This window comes from Salvia hispanica, chromosome 2 (genome assembly GCF_029641045.1).
Source record: "Salvia hispanica isolate PSC_SH4W2 chromosome 2, Shi_PSC_v1, whole genome shotgun sequence".
Classification (NCBI taxonomy): Eukaryota; Viridiplantae; Streptophyta; class Magnoliopsida; order Lamiales; family Lamiaceae; genus Salvia; species Salvia hispanica.
Genome location: NC_142693.1, coordinates 39,702,648 through 39,727,093, shown reverse-complemented (window position 1 = coordinate 39,727,093; position 24,446 = coordinate 39,702,648). Strand labels below are relative to the sequence as shown.

The 24,446-nt window shown below is 38.6% G+C and overlaps 2 pseudogenes across 1 annotated transcript; both read right to left on the bottom strand.

Moving 5' to 3' along the window:
- Positions 1–850: 850 nt before the first annotated feature.
- On the bottom strand, positions 851–5,739 carry LOC125223794 (tRNAse Z TRZ4, mitochondrial-like; annotated as a pseudogene). Its single transcript, XR_016135802.1, has 12 exons — positions 5,455–5,739; positions 4,504–4,593; positions 4,373–4,417; positions 4,229–4,283; positions 4,072–4,115; positions 3,592–3,993; positions 3,229–3,499; positions 2,975–3,119; positions 2,860–2,883; positions 2,386–2,750; positions 1,769–2,300; positions 851–1,219 (listed from the first exon to the last, which is right to left on the bottom strand). The product of XR_016135802.1 is annotated as a tRNAse Z TRZ4, mitochondrial-like (transcript).
- A 16,856-nt stretch (positions 5,740–22,595) lies between these two features.
- LOC148932386 (uncharacterized) lies at positions 22,596–23,207 on the bottom strand (annotated as a pseudogene).
- Between the last annotated feature and the right edge of the window lie 1,239 nt (positions 23,208–24,446).

Sequence of the window (24,446 nt, the reverse complement as noted above, 5' to 3'; positions counted from 1 at the left end):
CTGGGCCGCGCTTGGGGACGAGCCACCGGCCTGAGGCCGAGTCAGGTTGCGGCATGGCCTAGCGTTGCACGCACATGGGACAGGACGCGTCGCGGCCCGGCCCAACGTTGGAGGGGGTTCGGGCCGGACCCGGGCCACAAATTTGATTTTTTTTAAAATTAATTTTTCTATAAATTTTTTATGTTTTAATGTTTTTTTAATTATAAATTCTATTTTTTTTATTTTGAATTTTCGAATGAATTATGAATTTCCAGTGTTTTAATTGCTAACGCTTTCATTTTTTTAAGTAAAATAAGTTTGAACTGTGAACAATGCAATTTAATAGTTGGAGCTTGAATTAAGACTGCAGGGTTATAGAAGTTGTGGCCAGAGTCTGAAAATTAAGGGAATGATGACGGGGAGGGGACTTGGGGCCTGAATCTGGGCCACAATCTGGACCACGGTTAATGATGCTCTAAAATTACACAATGTACAGATGAAGCATATTGAGAATTTCACAAAATGACTGATAATCGACCACAATTATTATTTTATGGATAAAACTCTAAACTTTTATGTGTATGATTAAATTGATGCTAAATCAAAAATAGTTTTAAAAATTATGCTTACAAAAATTGGAAAAATGCAGTAATTCAAAGACTCTAAAAAGGGGGGTTGAACCTCAGCCACACGCTCTAACTAACTAAGCTATTGCAGCTTCTTGTTTATCTAAGGGTGGTTTTAATTATTATTATATCTGTAAATGTAAAGTTTGTATTCTTTTAATGAATTATGGCCGAATCAATTACATATTATAAATAACGGCTTCAAAATCAATTTTTTCAAAAATCAAAAGATAAAGATACCAAAGTGAAATAATAAAAAGTGGCTTCATTAAATTAAAAAAAATATCACAAGCAAGCAACAAGTGCAGTGTCTAAGCTTACACATCTTCAGTCATCAAGTGTGTCATTTCACCTCTAAACAAAACTTTGAGATATGGCAGCACTCTTGGCAGTGCATGAACATCCGCTAAGTTGACACTCATCATATCGAACGCGACGCACGTTTTGTGCATATGCCCTGCTTCATCGAACTCCGGGATCTTCGGGTATCTCTGGTAGATATGAGTCAGTATGATCCTATACGCACCCGCATAATTCCCCAATTCCACTGCCTCCGTCGTCGTGCTGTGTTTCCGAGCCACCGCCTCGTCCATCATCCCGTCTTCAAAGGTCGCCTGCAGACGTGAGTCAATAAAATGGTCAACCGAGATCACAGTGAGCATACTGAAATAGGCACACATTCAGTACATCCGGATGCAAAGTGCACATGTCTTCACTAAATTCTAATTAAAGACTGCCTTCACTAAATTATTAGAGACTAATGAGTCCACTAAGAGCATCTCCAACTGCGGACGTCGCGGTAGGATGTCGCGGAAGTCCGACCGGACGTCCGCCGTAGTGAAGAAAAAGGTAGGACACGGACGTCCCGTGAGGACGTCGGATGGGCTCGGATATCCGACCGACGGGCGGGCGGACGTCCGCCATTGTGGCGTGGGTCGGAGGTCGAGGTCGGACGTCCGACTAAATTTTTTTTTTAAAGCTCTATAAATACGGCTCGTTGAATTTTAATTCCATAAATTGAGTAATTGTGAATTTATTTTATCGTGGGAAGTCCTAGCAGGAAGTTTTTGTAGGAAGTCCTAGTGGGAAGTCCGCCACTGGAGATGCTCTAATTTCTAAAGTATTTGCCATGTAGAAGTAATAGTAGTAGTGTCATGACTTGCCTCGTGAATGAGCACGGTCGCGCGGCGGGCAGCCCAAACAAGTTTCGGGCAGGGTCTGGTGACGCCTGAGTAGACGACTTTCCACCCGGGAATGGTTTTACCGGCGCTGTTGATCCTGCTCGCAGCCTGCAGCACGACGCCATGAGCTCCAGGACAATGAATGACAGAGAAGCTCACCAGCGCTTCTAATCCAAGTTCTCCGAGAATCTTGCACAGAGATGAATCGATGCCCTTGCTCGTGTGATTGGTCGGGTTCCCTTTGTTCGAATCAAAAGCCTCCAATGCATCTTCGGTTGTATGAGAGCAGTCGAGAAACCGCATGTCCAGATCCTCGACCTTCTGGTAGTCGTTCAGAAAACAATTGAGCTGATACGGGCCAACGACGAGGGCGGGCTCGTGTGGTGATCCCTTCAACAGATCACGTCGTCGAGCAAGGATACTTGCAAGGCCCGTGTGGTGATCTGCGTGGAAGTTCGAAATCCAGATGCATTTCAAACCTTTTATAGCTTCGTCCGCACCTTGGACTCCGAATCTGCAACATATCAATGACACGGGGTAAGAGAAAGACGATCCGGATAAAAAAAATCTCAAATGCAGAAAAGGGGTGCAGTGTTAACCTTCTCTTTAGCTGTCCCAAGCTTCCATCACCACAATCTAAGAGTATGCTTCCTTTGGAAAATAAATTGATGAAAATCGAACTAACGTTTCGATACTTTGAGGGTTGCGAAGAACCGGTACCAAGAAGAACAATCTCCATGTCTTCTCTGGTTATATCTTCGAGACAGCTAGGGACAGCATCTTCGAGCAACCATGGTTCCTCAGTCTCACTCGCGCAATCCGAAAATAAACGGGTCACATTCTCGGAGGCGTCTCTAGCCTCCGGAATTTCTGACAACAGCTCTTGAATGATCTCGGAATGAGATGTTAGTTTCGGTATACTTGATCTGTCGAGCCCCATATTTTCGTAGGGTAGCAGATTAAACTACATATATAGCAAGGGTACAGAGCCATCATCAACAAGTAGAAATGAGCTATAATTGCTTCACTTTATATGGCAAAAACCATCTATCCGACGTAGAGATTTCGCATACCTTGAGAAGATTCTCAGCCGAAATCTGCTTGAATAGAACCGAGATAACGAGTAAAAAACAGAGAATCATATAATTAGGAAACAATCGCATGATTTGAAAATATTGTCATGCGCACCGCATGTGATGCCTCTGTCTCAGATGGTAAATCCATGTTCGGCGGTGTCCAGCAACCCAGAGACGGGAAAAACTGAGGGCTCAAATAGTTAAGACGAGCTGCGAGTATACTACTAGCTTTCAAAATCGGCACCTGCGTATTTTTCCTGCAGAGACGAATGCATCAGCTCCAAGAGATCAAACACGAAGAAGCAGTCGAAAAAGCAACAAAAATCCAGAAAGTTCGGAAAGATTCAAATATTTAGAGAAACCAACATTTGATGTCCTGCCATTATATGCTCAGCTTCTCCGAATTTTGACATCCACGTTCGATAATCATCTGTCCGAGCGACGCTCAGGGAGTCAGATGAATTACGCAATTCACAATCTTGGAACCCTCTATTACCTCGTGCGCTGTATCTACATAATACTGGGCGAGGCATTGCACGGTCAGCAGATACCGGAAATGCAACAATGTTGGGCAGTCGACCAAAAGGACAATAGGACCAGGATCAGACAGACCCATTATTAGGTCACTTAGGTGTACCTGAATATCACACCACATTGGGCACGAGGCTGAAATATGCAGAAGATTGAAAGCAGAAAACTAAAAAGATACAAGAGATAAGCAATATCTACCATAATATCTTGACTATCCGACATTATAGGATTCCCATCTAGCAGCGAGTCGCATTTTGGGCCGGGTCTTAATCCGAGAGCAGCGGCCCTTTCAAGGTCAAATTCTCCCTTAAGCTTTCGCAAGTCACAAATATAAATAACAGAGAGATCACCGGGCTTCGTCACATTTTTAATAGGCTCAAGAGAACTTGGTTTGTCAGAGTTGGGTCTCAAGAGTATTGCGGATATTATGATCTCTTCGTGGTCGAACAGAACAAAAGGATTATCCAAGCTCTGCAGCACCATACTCGGTGATCCAGGTGATGGCCCAAAGCTATGCGAACTAACATTGGCATCCTTGGGGATGAACGAATGCATAGCTTCAAGCAAATATTCAAAGTTGGAGGGGCCCCACAACTTGACCTTTGGCGCAAAGAACAATTACAGTTAAATCTCCACAGTCACGATTTAACTAAGTTTAATACAAGAAATAATACTTACATGCATTCCATTGACTCCCATGCCCACCCGGGTCAATAAGAAACCTGTAGTGAAAGAGTAAACGTTGTAACTTCCAGCAACACGATGGTTCTAGCACGGAAAGTAGTTGGTGTAGAATCACATGTATCTGTAAAATAGTACGAAATAAAGTAGTTACCTGGAAGTCCACCAGCTGTTTCTGAGCAGACGCGTGAGAGAAATATGTTACTAATCTGGAGAAATTTGACACATAAGGAAGTATAACGATCTGTAGAATTGCTAAAAAGAGAACAAGCTACGTAAATGTTTATTCAAAAGATACCTGCGAAAATCCGATCTTATGCTCAGTGCTGAAGCGTTTAAATCCCTGTAAAGAAGTATAAGATACATGGGAATTATTTCCAGAAACCATTACGCAATACAAGAATTTAAACAAGATTGAGGTAAGCTCACTTCTCCAGCATTAAATATAAATCTTTTATGTTGAAGAAACAGCAGGACTGTTGGGTATGTGTCTTGTGTATCCATTCCGTTTCCAAGGATCTGCAAGATAAATGGACAAATTGATCGATATGAAAGCATAATACTCTACTTATCAAAAAAAAGTGAACAAGGAAGACCATACTATTAAATCTAATTGCAAAGGAAAAGGACACACACAAGTAAAAACGTATGGCTGAAGTATAATACAATGCAACTGGACTTTCATGATGTGGCATCTCAACATAGGTTAAAATGCATTAAACGAGAAAAATAAATTGTCCTTCTCCGTGACTAGCTCATCCAGGTTAACACATTTTGCTCTCTTGTTGACCTTCAGCTTGTACAAAGGAACTTCATAGATAAGCAGGGGCATCTTGAAATCTCGTTCATATACCGTAATGTCCGTTCTCTCCCACATCATAGCTACCTGTTCTTTTCGGCTGCAAAGATACCTCTTATAGATTGAGAGAAGCAACATCTCAAAGAGTGCTCATTGGGATTGTGGGATGAGAGTTATACTATAGCTTAGTTAATGTATTTAAGCATTCCTTAGCATCGGAAGAGCTAAAAGCAACAAAATCTTAGCACATATACAACTAAATATCCTACAATTTATTTTTTTATCTCTTGAGTCCTCGATTTGTCCCGATCAATTTTCATATTGCTACAGCCTCAAAGTATCCAATGTGGAACACCAGAAACCAAAAGTTAGAGTCTCAAAATCCTTAGTCAAATTTAGCAATCTTTAACTAGCATTAAACTTTAAACTAGATTCAAGATCCTGAGAATGCCTAGTGCAAATGCAAATTAACTCCAATAAAGTGATGATAAAACATAAATTAAGTCCATTAGCAAAATCAATCAACATTTAGTCCAAGCAACAAACAGAAAGAAACAAAAATCGAATCGATTTGCCTTTACCTGCACATAAGCATTGGTATTAAAAGGATTGAGCTGCAGCTTTTTCGGCCTATCGCTCTCATCCCTTCCTTCAGCCCTCTTCTTGTCAAAGCCCATCGCCAAGATTCCGCCTATTTCACTTCCACCCTTCACCTTCTTAATGCTCTCTCTTAAACCACTTTTAAATAGGAGAAAGTAGCGAAGAGGGCTAGGGATTTGCCTGGGTTTTGAGCGAAACGGGGAAAGTTGCGGAAAGGGAGAGATTTTGAAGATAAAACTTACCTATGTTTCCGTGGAGAAAGAAGATGTGAAACAATAACTTTATTTATACTCCATCCTCTAGATCAACTTTATTTTTGTCTTCATTCGGTAACTCTTGTGGTTGGAGAAGTGGAGGTTCATTCACTGACGAAGATAAAATCTCAGCAACGGGAGAAACTTTAACGATGCATTTTCCTACATATAATAAAATGCACAATAAGTAAATGGATATTATAAAAAATCACATTACCAAATGTAAGGATGTCATTTACAAATAAAATATAAGGAAATGCATATTAGAAACTTTCTTGAACAGAATTATACATCAAGGAACTCTAAAATTATTAAAATATAAGCATGACATACATCTTTTGTTAAATGAAAATATGCCACAAAATTAAATTGGGACCACCACTAACTCAATGAAACAGTACATAATTAAATAAAATGCCCAATATAACAATCACAAACAAACAAAATAAATGTTATTCTATATCTAGAACTAGAATATATATATATATATATATAGGGGTGCGTTAGGCTCCTTTGCACCCTAAGTGTCCTATTTCCTTCTTAATCTCAGCCCTTGGATCCTTGAATTGGATGGTTGTGATCAATGCATTATTAGTCTATAATGTTGCATTATTACCCGCTGTGCATTATTAGAATGAAAATGTGCATTATTAGTCTATAATGTTGCATTATTAGCCGTTGTGCATTATTAGAATGAAAATGTGCATTATTAAATGACACGTGGCATTAATCTAACCGTCAGATGACAAAATCGTAGGGCTAGGATTAAGAAGGAAAAAGGACAAAAGATATGAAAAGGATTTGAATACATCCCTATATATATATATATAATATAAAGCTTAAAGCCTCAAACACCCAATTTTCAGAATGCAAAACATTTTTTTCTCTTACTTGATTTCGAATTGCCGAACGAACAACAAGTGAATAGACAATATGGAACAATAACTCAAGCTATTCAGCAATGGAAAGTGAACATTAGAATATGGAATTGTAGCTTGCTTTTATTCTTGAGAAGTTGAGATGGAGAAGCAATAATATTAAATTATGTATTGGATAATTGAAGAAAGAGGGAGAATGAGTTGCGGCTAGTGCAGAGGCCGAGAAGATCCGAGAAGTGGGAAATTAATTATCTAGGTTTAGCTCTAATTTAATATAAAATAATATTTAATTTAATTTTTAATGTGAAATTACAAATACCCCTAGAATTTTTAAAAAATAATGGGGTTCCATGGGCCCCCCATGGCTCTCTTTATGTCCGCCTCTGATCCAACTAATATAACCTAGTGATGATTAATCTCATAGAACCTTTACCTTTATGTGTCTCCAGGATTATTAGGAAAGTCGCGATTATCAGATAAGTCCCTTATCGAGTGTACCTATCCAGTAGATTAGACTCTAACTATCAAAGTCTCCTTCTAATAGTTTAGATTCTAACTCCTTAAGTTCCTAAGACTCAAGCCCCTCACAAAGGGTCCCCTCTCTCGAGTGCAGATAAACCTATGTGTTGTACCCGTTCCTTTTACCACGTAAAACTAGCTATCTCTCGATTAATCTAGTTAAACGGACATAGTTCTAAAGTTGGCCAGACAAAAGAACAATAAAAGCACAAGAACTAGCAAAACAATCACAAGAGCTAGGAAAAAGTTCAATTCAATAAATCAAAACATGTTCATAATAGTCTTCACCAAAAACCATACAAAAGATATTTAACTACTCATAGACAACTAGTAAAAATCAATAAAAGTACTAGACATGAAAGAAATAGATAAAACTCAAGGTTGAATCTTCAATCTTCAGTCTCTCTTGCCTGGATCTGCAGAGCTCCGCTCCAATGGAAGATGGATGAATTATGTGTGAAATATGTAATGGAAGAATATGTAGAGGGGGAGAGATTGGTGGCTCTGAGATGGAGAATATGAATTAGGTTTGGGTATTTATAGGCTGGAAATAGGTTAATATTCGTGGCCTTCAAGATATGGGAGAGATTTGGCTTCACAATATAATAATTTATTTTCTTCCGTGAATTTTCGCCTAAATTCCCGTCAGCTTTGACTGCACTGCGCACTGTTCGTAGAATAGCCATAACTTTCTCCACAGAACTCCGATTGAGACGTGCGAGATATCCACGCGAAGCTCTTTCGAAGAGGAAGAGAATGATATGCATAAATCACTGATTGGACTCCAAATCTGATGGTATAATGGGCTCGAACAGAGGCTGCTGCACCTTGGCCTTTTTGCACCTTTTTTCTATCTTTTTCTATCATTTATCAACAAACACATTAAAAATACCAAATGTATAACATATGCAATTTAAGAACATAATTTGCATGATTGACATTTAAAATGAGTCAAATCTATCCCTTAAAAACATGCAAAATCCGTGTTTGTCAGTTAGGACAATCTAATAAAAATACTCCCTCCGTTTCACTATAGTTGAGGCAAAACTTTTCGGCACGGAGTGTTAGAAAGTAATGTTGGGTGTGTTAAATAAATAGATAAAAAAAAGTAAGAGAGAGGAAAAGGTAAAGAGAATTAAATATAAAGTGAATAAAGTAGAGAAAAAGTAAGAGAGAGTAAAGTAAGAAATAGAAAAAAGTTACCATATTTGGAAACAACTCAACTATGAAGAAACTTCCCGAAATGGTAAAATGACTCAACTATAGTAAAACGGAGGGAGTACTAATATTATTATTTCATTATTTTTTACACAAAAGTATTTTAATTTTATTCTCTAGGTCTGTATAAAATATGTAAATTGAGATTTTTATGTACATCAGGTTTAAAAATTAGTTTCAATCTTGTAATATCATATTTTAAGCAAGTAAATAAGCTTTGTGTCGTTATCGTGTCATGTCAAGCCGTATTATATTATGTCGTTAACGGGTTCAGGTCGAATGTTGGTGGTATTTGGGTTTGAAGGTAATATGTCGGGTTCGTGTTTGGACTACGAATTTTCTTAATAAGTCGGATTTGGGTGGGCCTTATTCGATTGGATCGTTATCAAATTAATCCGATAATGACACAATCCTTAGCAGGTCGGGTTCGAGTTAATTAATTTGAGTAGTTTTCAGATTGACCTGAACATAACCCAAACGCACAATTTGTCACCCCAGTATGAATCATGTGATAAAACATATATATATTCAAAATAATAGTACTATATTTTCAGATAAATGACTAATTATTAATTAAAAGGACTATTGTTTGTAAAGAGTATTCCTCTTTCTTGTTGATTTTATAATTGTGAGTTTAAAAATTGGCCAGCTAATATTAACTTACATTCTAACAAAAGTTGATTTGATTTTCAACTAGCAAAACAATATCATTACAAATCAATAATGTTAATAATTCTTGAGGCAAAATGAAACTAATGTAGGAGTATATTATTTGTGTCACTTACCAAAATTTGAACACGTGTTTATTTTGGAGCTAAACATAGAGCTATTATTTGGTAAATTTGTACAAAAAAAAAAAGGAACTGTACTAAAAAGTCCACTATAAGTAAAACTTTGAGCTATTTTATACGGAAGCCCATTTCTAAGACTATGGTGTATTAGTATTTTTAAAACCTTGTACCAAAATATATATGATTTGAAAGAGTTTCACCAACAGATATCCATTGCCTCCAAAATCATGTGTGGCGTGCTGCCCGTAATTACAGAAAATTTTACTACTATTATTCTCTATCTCTTTATAGCTGTAAGCTGTTAAAATTTATCTCTTTTCGATCCTACTTTACCTTTACTTTTATCGAGTGATTTACAAAAGCGACTATTAGCGCAAAAAGAGATGGTGAAATTGATGTCACATCGCTTCTCTATAATATTATTATACCATGTGAGTGAAAGTTTAAATCTATTGCTTTCGGAACAAAAGGCCTCCATTGAATAAACATTTATACTATTATAGTAGAGTATAAATTTAATAATATCGGGTCAAATTTCATCACTAGACAAAATCCCAAATTCCGTTAAAATTTCAATTAAATAGTGTTTCGTTTTTTGTCAACTTGTTAAAAGAAATAAAAATAAATTATTTCATGTCAATACGAGGTATTGCAACATTGGCCGGTGTGCAAATACTCTCATTTTCTTAAATTTATTTTTGTTCTTCACGTTATGATTTTTTTTTTTTGAAGAAAGTTCTTCACGTTATGATTATTGTCTATTGATTAAACGTCAATTAGTGTTCCCACATAAAGGTTTAGTTCGGTTGCAAAGTCTTATTTTTATAAATAAACTTGGGGCTAAATCGTTGTATGGTTTGTGTAATTTTTTCAAACATACTGCATCTAGCAAACATGCCTGATTTTTTTTGTGATTTTTGCTAGGGGTGGGGAATTATACCGAAATACCGGACTTACCGTACTGAAAAAATACCAAAAATATCAATTTTTCGCTATACCGTAAAGATTCGATACGATAACGGTATTAGATTTCTCATACCGCGGTATACCGGTATATACCGGCGTACCGACGCTTCGGTATACCATTGATTATTAAATATATATATACCAATATATAATATTTATGTTATATTTATAGGATTATTATTATTATTATTATTATTATTATTATATATATAACACTTATATTTATAGCAGGTTGAATCTTCCATTTTTAGTCCCTTCTACAAGTAATGTCTTTTGTCAAATTCACCAACAAGATTCCAAGAAATGAAGATAATGTTGCTCATGATTTTATAATTTATTTTTTATTTGGTTGTCAAAAGTTTTATAAATTTGAATATTAGAATGACTGTATGGAGTTTGATTGTTTTATACTTTTTGAAGTAGTTGAACAATAGAATTGTTTTTTTTAAATATTTTAGGTATAATATATTTTTTTTCCGTTATAACAGGTAAAAACGATATGTCGTACCGAAGTTTGGTATACCGCAAAAGTACGGTATACCGGAATGCGGTACGGTATACCGAAAGTACGGTATGGTAACGATATAAAAAACTATCATACCGAATTTTCGGTATACCGAACTCCAGTATACCGAAAAATTCGGTACGGTATCGGTATGATGTTTTGTCATACCGTAACTTTTGATACGGTATGACACTCAAAGTACGGTATACCGTACCGAACCACCCTTAATTTTTGCAAACTCTGTTGACTCCAATTCTAACAGCCTTTGTCAAAATATGGATACTTCATAGTAAATGTCTATGAGTTATAATCAGGAAAATTAATCCCTCTAGCATACATTTATAGTACTCCCTCCGTTTCACTATAAGTGAGTGTTTTTTTCGTCCGTTGTTTTGTGAAAAGATAAATAATTAAAGTGGAGAGAAATAAAATAAGTAAGTGAATAATGTATAGAGATACAACATTCTTCTATATTATTTTCTCTACTACTTTAGTTTCTCTCCAGTTTAACTATTTACTATCATACAAAACAACTGACAAAAAGAAAAGTCCCACTTACAATGGGACCGGGGGACTACTAGCTTTTATGTTTCACTAGTTTCATCTACCACATATTTAAAGGTCACATGTTTTACAAAATTTGGGGAGTGTTAGGATGCCACCACCTCTTAAAATAACACCATACCACCATTCCTAGCCAATCATTTGTACACGTGGACGAATAATAAGCTGCCACGTGGAAAAAAAAATCTGAAAAAGACGGTCAGCAATATGTTGTACACTATATAGCAATTTTTCTTGGCCAACAATATCCAACACGCTATACAACAATCTATAGATTGTTGTGTAACGTTTATAATATTGTTGTGTAGCGTTTATAATATTCATGTATAAGTAGTGTCATGGTGTCACTTTAAGAGGGGTTGTCATTTTAACACAAACCTACAAAATTTTACACAATTATTATTAATCAAATTACAGCTTTTATTGATTTAGTTCTTTCTCAAATTTTTAGTTTATTAATAAAATTTATTCGACTTACCAAACAATAAAACCATGGGTTACTTCTATTTGTCTTCTAGGATACATTAGTCATTCCAAATTAATACTGGACTTTATTTAGCTTCCCAGTTTGGGAAAGACGCAAGAGTGTCATGCGTCACCTGTTAATGAAACGCATGAGGGTCATGCATTTTACGGAAAAATGCATAAGAATTATGCGTTTTTAAATTTTTAAATATTTTTATTGAAAGACGCATGACCCTCATGCGCCTTTTCCTAAGACGCATAAGGAAATGCATCTCTATTTTGAACATAAAACACGATAGACAGAGGCAGAATACCATTCTGCGAAAGATGAGAGAAAATAAGGAGGCAGCGCGATTTTGAGCCAATTTCCGGCGATTTCGTTAATTTTGCCGGCGATTTCTTCCATTTTGTCGTTATATTTAGGTAAGTTTATCTCTTACTCTTAATTATTGAATAATATTGTTAGATTAGGTTGGTTTTCCCTGATTTAATAAATTAGGGTTTATAGGAAAAAAATTGTCCCTAATTTTTGTATTTGTTATATTTTCTTATGCAGAAATCATGCAAATCTTTGTGAGTTTGTATTGGGGTGGTAAAATAGTTCAACTTCCACACTTGGGTATTTGTTATGATCCACCTCGGGCGAGAGGCTCCATTATATTGAAGTCGTGCGTTTTGTATTCTGAATTAGTTGCAATGATATGTGGTGCAATGAGAATAGATATGAATCAACACGTCATTCGAATATCATGGAGACATTGTCTAGTCTTTGCATCCACTATGAGTTATATATGTACTGAGATTTACACTGATCAAAGTGTGGAGTTTATGTTCAACGATGCTCAAAATTCAACGATGCTTCTGATGATGAGAATGTAGTTTGTAAACCCGTTGTGCAAGGTGAACAACCACTTCCAAAATACGTTCCCAAGGGGATGAAATTCTTTCGCAAATTACCAAATGGTCTTTCTGAAGTACCTGATGAAGTTGGTAATGAACACAGCAACATGTACTGGGATGAGAGACATCCATATCGGATTGCTATGGGAACAAAATTTGACTCCAAGCTGCATGTGAAGACGGCTATGACTATGTGGAGTTTGTGGCATCAAAGACAGTTTAAGGTCGTTGAGAGCAAGTTAAGAAGGTGGCATGCCGTATGCAAATTTCCAGCAGGAACGACAGAAGATGGGATAGCTATTATCAGCGAGACCAACGCTGAAAAAGCGAATGAATGTTCGTGAGGAGTTTCTGTTACACAAAGGGCCCATGATGATCTTTGGGAAATTAGGAAGTGGGTGAGACGACATACTTGTGAAGGTCATCGTGTGAATAGAGGACATGCTAACTTTTCATCAGCGATGATTGCTCTGTGTATACGACATCAAGTACAAGAAGATGTTGCTTTCAAGGCCTCGAACATAAAAACCTATATTCATGAAAGATTCAATGTGGTAATCAGTTACAAGAAGGCATGGTATGCACGGAGAAAGGCTTTAGAGATTGTCTTTGGTGGACGGGAGGAATCATTCAAACAGTTACCAAGCTACATGCTTGAACTGCAGTCATAGAATCCAGATACAATTGTTGAGTGGAAGCACAGCGAACTGTTGAGTCACAGACATAAAAAGGTGTTTAGTTATGTTTTCTGGGCATTTGGTGCTGCTATACATGCTTTTCAGCTGGCCCAACCGGTTTTAACAATTGACGGGACCCACCTTCGAGAAAGATTTAAAGGTAAATTGTTTGTTGCTTGTGGTTTTGATGCTAACAAAAAATGCTTGCCTATTGCATATGCTGTTGTTGATGAGGAAACTGGCGACAGTTGGACATGGTTCTTGAAACTTGGAAGAATTCATGTGGTGAAATACCAGAGGGAGGTGTGTATCATATCAGATAGGCATAAAGGAATCTTCAAGGCTATGGATTCTGATGAATGGAAAAAGGGAGCCGAAATGTCACCACAAATTTTACTTGATCCATGTCACCATTGTTAGAGTTTGTATACTAGAAATCACGTTTCGAGTGATTGAATACTGTAAAACTCTTATTTTATTTTCCAATGAATAAAACAGATTATTTTTGTCATAATGTTGTTATGTTTTACATTTAATGGATGTTAATGCATGTTTAAATGTATAAGTTAACTTAACAAAGTCTAAGTCTTTGTTTTAGTAGACCGGTTGTGGGCGTCGTCCACTTTAAGGTAATACGGTCAGTTCTAAACAAAGAAAAATATGAATTTCACAACCTAGATGGAATTAGACTACCCATCGAGAAAGGTTGCAATGTCAGTCCGTATATTTCTAAGCCTTACTGAAATAAGATGACATTGGTGTGGTATAGCACTGAACGGATCTAACAGCAAGACTTGCCTTGGGCTATCTACTGAAAGGCGAGGTCTTGATAAATATTTATTTCTTAATCAATGTAGGTTAGCATTGAGCATACGGTATTGATTATGCATTGCTTTGACTTATCAAATGGTGCGGGTTTTTCGTAGCCCAATTATCCTGATATATTGGGCAGTGGTGATCGATATCTAGCGGTGCTAGGATTGCTATTATATTGAATCGTGCACGAGGTGAGTCTCGTTTGATAATGTCCTCAAGAGGAGCGCGAAACTAAGTTTTATTATTCGGAACCTAGCTAGTTGGAGTATGATTACTCTATGAATAATAAATGAGTGTTTCATGCTAAGTCCACTCTTGGAATTAATAAGAAGTTAATTAATTAAGTCAATAGCAGACATTAATTAATTAATGGACATATTAATCTTAAGCACGGGAAATGAAAGATAAACGGAAACCCGGATTACTTATAATTTCGGATTTGGATGGGGAGAGTTCAATATTACTTCTGTAGTGGCTGCTCGTAATATTCCAATTATAACTTATATTAAATTGTGGGTTCAATTTAATTAGTAAAAAGTAAATTGGATGAGCCCATATCCAAAGCCTTCCATAGATCCCTGTCTGGGCCCAAAAGGAACTTAATATAAATAGGAGAATAAAGGAGACAGAAAATACACAATATCTCATATTGCAATTTTCGAAAATTTCGATCTCTCCCAGCTGTAGGAGATTTCGAATTTGAGTCCTATTCCAAAAAGGATTTCTTCTGTCTTCTTTATTTAAGTCCTAGTATTCTAGTAAGATCAGCCCACACTGATATTAGAGTACAGTTCGGGAACCAGAGAGAAGATTTGTGGTCTAGTACTTAAAGCTACACGTGGAGAAGTCGCTAGCCATCTTCAATTCTTTGGAGAATTAATTAGGTATTATTCTACTCCGTAGAAAAGCATGTTTTAGGTTTTCAATATTCTTAAAGCATGATTAATTCAAGTTATGAGCATGATACATGTGATAATTACGCGAATAGATTTTGTCTAAATAATCTGCTAAATAGATCTGATTATTATGTGATTTATTTACATGCTCTTCCGCTGCGTGCACCAACAATTGGTATCAGAGCCAGTCTTTGGCTCTGATTATTTGGATTTAAATTTCGCGAAATTCATGTATGCATGTCTTGATTGATTACGAAGCATGTTCTTGTGTTTTTATTTTTTATGTTTATGCATGTTGAACTCAAGAACATTCGAATCATAGAACTTGAATTATTCGAACGAACTAGATGTGCGATTCGTCGGCGCTTGCGCCGGGACGAATTGCGCTATGATCGATCGAAGAGGGTTGCCAATCGAGTGGGAGCCGAGGGCGACGGGCATGGGGCGACGCGCCGGCGAGCAAGGGCTCGCGCGCGCCACCGGCCAAGCCCGCCAAACCCTAGCCGGCCCCGATCAAACGCGATGCGACGCGACAGGAGCCGAGGACGTGCGATCACGCGGCGACGCGCATGCGAGCAGGGGCTCGCGCGCGCCGCCGATCGAGACCGCGAGCCCAGGCGGCACCAGACGCGTCGGACGGAGGAAGCCTGGCACGGTGGCTCGTCCGAGAACCACCGAGGCGCCGGTCTTCTTCGCAAAACCCTAACCCTAACCCTAATACCGAAACCCTAGCCGACCCAGCCCTAGCGAGGCGCAACCGAGAGCAGCCGCCGGCTGCTGGTGCGCGCGAGCTCGTCGGGCAGTGGGAGATCGCCGGGAGGTCGTGGCTCTGGCTGCGCCTTCTGGCTCGACGACGACGGAGGGTGAAATCTCGGCGGTTGTCCGCCGGGAGGAAGAAGGGAGAAGGAAGAGCGCGCCGTAAGGCGCGGGTTTTCCGGCGGTCGTCGGGGGGCGAACACGCCGTCCCGGCGAGAATCTCCGGGGATATCTTCGTATCTTCGTTGTGTAGATTCGTGCCAACCTCGAATCTCTAGAAATTGACGAAAGATTATTTTAATGATTATTTAATTGTTTAATTAATAGATATCATTAAAAATAATATTATTTAATGAAATAAAACATTTTGGGAAGATTTCCCTAGATTTTAGGAATATTTGGATTATTTTCTATATCTATGAATATTTTATATCCTAGATGATATAGATAAGAATAATTTAATAGTTTCCTAATTATAATATATATCTAGAATCTATTATAAGATATGATATATATAAGAATACATTAAATAATATAATTGATATTCTTCCTAATCTTGAACTTGGAAATTATATGAATTTGATTTTTCATGTCTAATTAAGATTATAAATAATGTATTTTATTTTAGATATATCTTATAGTAAGACATGAATGAGAATTAAATTCTAGATTAATAGTTTCTATATTAAGATATTAAAGATTATAAAAGATTTAATTATCCAGTAAATTAAATACCAACAGAATTTAATTAGTCTTAATCTGCCTTAAGGCTAAAGGATAATTAATTAAAACCATAACCCAAATATCTAAGCGATAATTATGAACTAATGGTTTATATATGGTCTCCATCGGTTGGACTGCCAAATTTTGTGAAGCTGATTTTCTAATATTATCGCCACCTACAGAGTAGGGACAATAATCCTACGAAAACAGTAAGTTCATAAGGGCGGACTTCTCAAATAATGAATAGAGTGAACTAGAAAGTGATTCCTAATATTATCGCCACCTACAGAGTAGGGACAATAATCCTAAGGAATTGCGAGTTTCAGGGTTCAATCGGAATTTATGAGATAGCTTGATTTTGTTATCAACACATGAACATTGTTATGGGAGTGTGTTGTAGAAATAAAATACTGTAATGCTAAACCAGGTGGTCGTGCTTAGGAAGCATTTGACATGTCAACCTCCAGAGGAGGAAGCTATTGATATGTCGGTGTTGTGACCAGTAAATTGTCGAAATTTTAATGCGTATTAACCTCCTGAGGAGGATACAATTTATTAATTTTGCTGTTGTAAGATTTTGAAAAGTTTTATGGTTAATCTACTCAATTTCCTTACATAAGTTTATGACAAATAGTAAAATCTTCTGTTTGCAGTGCAATAAAATTCGTCAAGATGTCTTTTAATCCTCTTTCTGCCATTCTCAAAGAAAACAAACTCGAAGGCCAAAATTACATCGAATGGAAACAAAACTTGGATATCGTTCTCACAGCAGAAGAGTACAAGTTCGTACTCACTACTCCACGCCCAGCTGTCCCGGCTGCTAGTGCCAGCCAAGCATTGCGAGATGCGCATAGACGGTGGCATAAGGCGAATGAGATGGCTAAGTGCTACATGTTGGCTTCTATGTCATCAGTACTCAAGCATCAGCATTCTGCCATGGAAACTGCCGCCGAGATCATGACAAATCTCGCAAATCTTTTTGGTACTCAGAATCGAACGGCTAAGTCTCAAGCCTTTCGGAGTATCATGACGAAGTCTATGAAGGAAGGCTCGTCTGTGAGGCAACACGTCCTCGAGATGATGAGTCACCTCAACCAGATTGAGGTATTGGGAGGGACGATCGATCCCGAGTCCCAGGTTACTATAATCCTTCAGAGTCTTCCCCCTAGCTTCCAGCAGTTCAAGCTCAACTTTGAGATGAACAAACGGAATTATACTTTAGCAGAGTTGCTGACTGAACTTCAGTCGGCGGAGGACCTTATGGTTCAAGCTAAAGTAGCTATGATGAGTATCGCGCCTAATTCCTCTGGCTCTAAGGCTAGAAGAGGAAAGAAAAAGGCACCGAACCAAGTAGCAGTCAACAATGCTAAGGGAAAGAAGAAACAGCGGGGTGACAAGAAGCAAACTGGAAAATGCTTCAAGTGTGGAGAGAAAGGTCATTGGAAGCCAGATTGTCCTAAAAAGGGCAAGGCTACAGGTATGCACCATGCTCTAGTAGTCGAGTCATGTTTGGCTTTGACATCTACTCATACTTGGGTTATTGATACTGGAGCAACTGATCATATATGTTTTGATCCTGACTTGATGCAGGTGACAAGACGGCTACATGATCGTGAGATAGAGGTCCAGCTGGGCGACGCTACGAAAGTGGCGGCCGTTGCAGTGGGAGACGTTTATTTACGTTTTTCTAGTGATAGATTTTTGATTTTGAAGAATGTTTTGTTGATACCCTCTTTTAGAAGAAATTTAATTTCAGTTTCTAAATTGTCTTATGATGGATATTCGATTTCTTTTAATGACAATTGCGTTATTAAGAAAGATGGTTCTTATATCTGTCGCGGTATCATGGAAAACAATCTGTACACGATCACTTCTACACAATTTAATCAACGTAAATCAGAACTCAATGCTACATCGAAAATTTCTAAGAAAAGAAAAGAACCTTCAACTTCAATGAATGAAACGTACTTATGGCACCTTAGACTTGGTCATGCCAACGAAAGAAGGATTCATGCGATGGTTGATCAAGATCTTATTAAAGGTCTTGAGAAGGAACCGTTTTCGAAGTGTGAGTCCTGTCTCGAAGGCAAGATGACTAAGAGATCTTTTAGATCAAAGGGGAATAGGGCCAAAGAAGTACTTGAGCTCATTCATACTGATGTGTGTGGACCAATGTCAACCGAGGCAAGGGGCGGTTTTCGATATTTCGTCACCTTTACAGATGACTACTCGAAAATCGGATACATCTATTTGATGCGCTACAAGTCTGAAACTTTTGACAAGTTCAAGGAGTTTAAGGCTAAAGTAGAGACGCAACATGGTAAGAGTATCAAATGCCTGCGATCTGATCGCGGAGGCGAATACCTAAGTGCCGAGTTTTTGGACTATTTATCGGTAGCTGGGATTGAATCCCAAACGACTGCGCCGGGCACACCCCAGCAGAATGGCGTGGCTGAAAGAAGGAATAGGACCTTATTAAATATGGTCAGATCGATGATGAGTTATGCACGGTTACCTGTTTCGTTTTGGGGTCATGCTTTGCTTTCTGCAAACTATCTCTTAGACGTCTTACCTTCTAAATCTGTTCCTACTACCCCATATGAGTTGTGGAATGGGCGTAAGCCCAATCTAGAACATCTCAGAGTATGGGGGTGTCCGGCTCATGTATTGGAAAAGGATCCAACTAAGCTGGAATCTAGGACTGAGGTTTGCGTGTTTATAGGATACCCTAGAGGAACGAAAGCTTATGAATTCTATAGTCTCAGAGATCAGAAAGTGATTGTGAGCACTCATGCCACATTCTTAGAGGAAGACTATGTAATGAATCATAAGTCCAGCAGTGAGATTGCTCTAGAAGAGCTAACTCAAGTTTCAACTTCCATTAACCAAGAACAATTACCAAGTGTAACAACAATTCCAGAAACTTCAACTAATACTCCAGATATTGTAGTGCCGCGCCGCAGTGGGAGGGTCTCTCATGAGCCCGATAGATACATTGGTTTGGGTAAGTGTATGGATCACTCCTCGGACAGCAATGTACTGGATCCCTGGAATTTTGCAGAGGCGCAGGCTGATGTCGATCATTGCGAATGGGTGAAAGCAATGGATTCGGAACTACAATCTATGTTAGACAAAGACGTCTACGATTTGTCTGTCCTACCCGAAGGCTGTACTGCCATTGGGAGCAAGTGGATATACAAACGTAAACGTGGACCCGATGGACGAGTTAAAGTCTTCAAGGCAAGACTAGTGGCTAAGGGGTATACCCAAAAGGAAGGTATCGATTACGATGAGACCTTCTCCCCAGTGGCCATGCTCAAATCGATCCGTATACTTTTGTCTATAGCAGCTTACATGGATTGGGAAGTATGGCAGATGGACGTTAAGACTGCGTTTCTAAACGGGAGTCTTGAGGAGACCATCTACATGGAACAACCCGAAGGCTATGTAGTGAAGGGCAAGGAACACATGGTTTGGAAGCTTAAGAAGGCCATTTATGGTCTCAAGCAAGCATCTAGATCATGGAACCAGTGTTTCGATCAAACTGTTCAAAAGTTTGGATTCGAAAAATGCCCTAATGAAAGCTGCGTGTATAAGAAGGTTGAAAAAGGAAATGTTGTGTTCTTAGTTTTGTATGTAGATGACATTCTTCTAATTGGAAACAATAAAAAGATGTTGTCATCAGTGCGAACTTGGTTGTCCAGCCAGTTCGAGATGAAAGATATGGGTGATGCGGGACACATTCTCGGTATCAAGGTTCTTAGGAACCGAGGTAAGAAAATGTTGTGCTTATCCCAAGAATCTTACATCGAAACGGTACTTAGACGCTTTAGCATGCAAGATGCCAAGAAAGGTTTCCTACCTTTTAGACATGGCATCCAGTTGTCTCAAGAGATGTGTCCTAAGACAGCATCTGAGATAGCAGAGATGAGAAGAATACCATATGCCTCGGCAGTTGGTAGTCTCATGTATGCTATGCTTTGTACTAGACCCGATATCTGCTTTGCTGTTGGCATGGTAGCAAGATATCAATCAAATCCCGGCCAAGGACATTGGACTGCCGTAAAGAACATACTCAAGTACCTTAATCGGACTAAGGACTATGTTCTAGTTTACAATGCAGCCGAGCTCTGTCCTTTAGGATATACAGATTCAGACTTTCAGGCTGATCTGGATTCGAGAAAATCAACTTCCGGATATGTGTTTACCTTAGGAGGTGGAGCTATAGTTTGGAAGAGTGTAAAGCAGAAATGCATTGCAGACTCTACCATGGAAGCCGAGTATGTAGCCGCTTCGGAGGCTGCAAAGGAGGCTGTATGGCTTAAGAACTTCCTTCTGGACTTAGGTGTGGTTACGAATATGCCCAAGCGCATCACCGTTTATTGTGATAACTCTGGTGCTGTGGCAAATTCGAGGGAACCACGGGCTCATAAGGCGAGCAAGCACATAGAGAGGAAGTATCATATCATTCGAGATATAGTGCAGAGAGGAGACATACAAGTGGTCAAGATTGAGTCAGAAAACAACCTGGCAGATCCTTTCACGAAGGCGTTAGCGGTAAAGCCGTATGAAAGCCATGTTGAAGGAATGGGAGTTCGACTAATTCAAGACCTCAATCCGCTTTCAGTATAAGTGGGAGATTTAGACGTTAGCACATTTTGTATACTCGAAAGTGTTTTGAGTATAAGTGGGAGATTGTTAGAGTTTGTATACTAGAAATCACGTTTCGAGTGATTGAATACTGTAAAACTCTTATTTTATTTTCCAATGAATAAAACAGATTATTTTTGTCATAATGTTGTTATGTTTTACATTTAATGGATGTTAATGCATGTTTAAATGTATAAGTTAACTTAACAAAGTCTAAGTCTTTGTTTTAGTAGACCGGTTGTGGGCGTCGTCCACTTTAAGGTAATACGGTCAGTTCTAAACAAAGAAAAATATGAATTTCACAACCTAGATGGAATTAGACTACCCATCGAGAAAGGTTGCAATGTCAGTCCGTATATTTCTAAGCCTTACTGAAATAAGATGACATTGGTGTGGTATAGCACTGAACGGATCTAACAGCAAGACTTGCCTTGGGCTATCTACTGAAAGGCGAGGTCTTGATAAATATTTATTTCTTAATCAATGTAGGTTAGCATTGAGCATACGGTATTGATTATGCATTGCTTTGACTTATCAAATGGTGCGGGTTTTTCGTAGCCCAATTATCCTGATATATTGGGCAGTGGTGATCGATATCTAGCGGTGCTAGGATTGCTATTATATTGAATCGTGCACGAGGTGAGTCTCGTTTGATAATGTCCTCAAGAGGAGCGCGAAACTAAGTTTTATTATTCGGAACCTAGCTAGTTGGAGTATGATTACTCTATGAATAATAAATGAGTGTTTCATGCTAAGTCCACTCTTGGAATTAATAAGAAGTTAATTAATTAAGTCAATAGCAGACATTAATTAATTAATGGACATATTAATCTTAAGCACGGGAAATGAAAGATAAACGGAAACCCGGATTACTTATAATTTCGGATTTGGATGGGGAGAGTTCAATATTACTTCTGTAGTGGCTGCTCGTAATATTCCAATTATAACTTATATTAAATTGTGGGTTCAATTTAATTAGTAAAAAGTAAATTGGATGAGCCCATATCCAAAGCCTTCCATAGATCCCTGTCTGGGCCCAAAAGGAACTTAATATAAATAGGAGAATAAAGGAGACAGAAAATACACAATATCTCATATTGCAATTTTCGAAAATTTCGATCTCTCCCAGCTGTAGGAGATTTCGAATTTGAGTCCTATTCCAAAAAGGATTTCTTCTGTCTTCTTTATTTAAGTCCTAGTATTCTAGTAAGATCAGCCCACACTGATATTAGAGTACAGTTCGGGAACCAGAGAGAAGATTTGTGGTCTAGTACTTAAAGCTACACGTGGAGAAGTCGCTAGCCATCTTCAATTCTTTGGAGAATTAATTAGGTATTATTCTACTCCGTAGAAAAGCATGTTTTAGGTTTTCAATATTCTTAAAGCATGATTAATTCAAGTTATGAGCATGATACATGTGATAATTACGCGAATAGATTTTGTCTAAATAATCTGCTAAATAGATCTGATTATTATGTGATTTATTTACATGCTCTTCCGCTGCGTGCACCAACAACCATAACATTACATCCTTCCATAAAAAGCTACTTATACGAGGATGGTGTGTATTTCGACGGTTCAATCCCCTTATTCTTCCTGGATGAAAATCTCTTCATCACTTTGCTCACATACTTCCCAACCCCGGTACGTGATGAACCCTCCGCAACTGGTCGAGGTTGTACGTGGATGTTCTGAACCTCTTCTTCCTCATTTTCCTCTTCTCGGTCATCATTTTCTTCTTCTCCTTCTCCTTCATCATCATCTTCTTCTTCAACTCGTTGAGGAGCCACGAACTGATAATTTTGGAAGTATGAATCGACTGATGCTTGGGCTCCACTCCATTGCTGTTCATTTTGGCTTTGTGAGTATGGGCGACGACTCCAATCAGGCTCAGGTTGGCTTGGGGAATAGAGGGGATGCCCCGACTGTGATTGCGACTCTTGGCTTGGATAGAATGACCATTGAGGTGGGTCATATTCTGGATTCATAGGCTTTGGTTACACATAATCAGGATGCTGCTGCGACATCTTTATCTATTTTGTGTTACCGTGTCCACTAGTTCGAGCACCCCCCACTCTATGACTTCGACGTGGTGGAATGTCTTGTGGTTCAAAAGGTATGACCACATCGCGGTGTTGGGAAGCTAGGTACTTCATGACATCGGCGTGGTTCGTAGACTGAAGGACATGCCTAGCGATTTCACGAAATCGTCGTATTCTTGGGTCTATTTCATCAGTAGTCATATGCCAAATCTCCTGAAAACCCTCAACCTAAATAAAAAAAATCATACAAATATTAATACGTATATAACAAATGAAAGCATATAGTTTAATATCACAAACTTACAAATAATCTCATCGAAGAAGCCGACTCGTTCATCCCAGCAGTTGACCGTACCCTCCCTCCCTCCCCCGGTTAAGTTAGGTACGTCACTGTAATCCTGTTATACCACGCCATATATCCCGGATTCAATGGAATGTTTATGAACATTGTCGCGGCATCTACGGTTGCCTGGAACCTTTCATACCTCATGTCCACTCCCCAATGAAGAACTGATGCATCTTTTCCCAATCATTACCCTTCTTACCACGCCGATCATTTTTACCTAAATGATCGGCGTTTTTGAGCATCATATCTATGGATTGAGGAATCCCCTGGTATCGATTAAATTATCTGCGCACTCGTCCAGCCTTATGCGCCTCGACATACGACCAACATACCAAATAAGTGTCGCACATATAGCACTCATTCACATCATTGCAGTAGTCAGCCAATATGCGATCCACATATGGTGTCCATACAAACTACAAAACCAGCAATGCAAACGCCGAATTAACTTCATAATAAATTCATAAATTAAGTAACAAAAAAGAAAGTCACCTGGCCAGGTTTAATCAAGGATATTTGATCACGGTAATGCCCCACCGAATATCTAGGAGCATTTCCTATCTGAGTAGTTCCTTTCCACCTATAAATAAAATTGATGTAAAAAAAAACTCAAGATGCATAAAAAAATAAATGTTTAAATATATCACCTGGCGCCACATGGCGTATACGGCTCGTGCACAGGCACTACTACGAATGATGGCCTCAATGTAGGCATTCTTTCCCACGCTCAAAGCTGCAGAAGAATCATGGGTCCGCCCAACTCTTTCCTCTTGTCCATGGAAGCCTCGCACAGATAATGATACAAGTACGATAAAGCTGCACTTCCCCAACTAATATTTATCACATCGTCTTGATCCTCAAATCCATTCAGCCACATGAAAGGAACCTTACACCCAGTAGTGTCTGGTAGAATCAGTCCTCCTAACAAGATTAAGGCATGGATACGTGCCCTTTGGATGTAGACATAAGGAGGTAGGTCATCACCCAAAGGTATCCTCGTTTGGTTG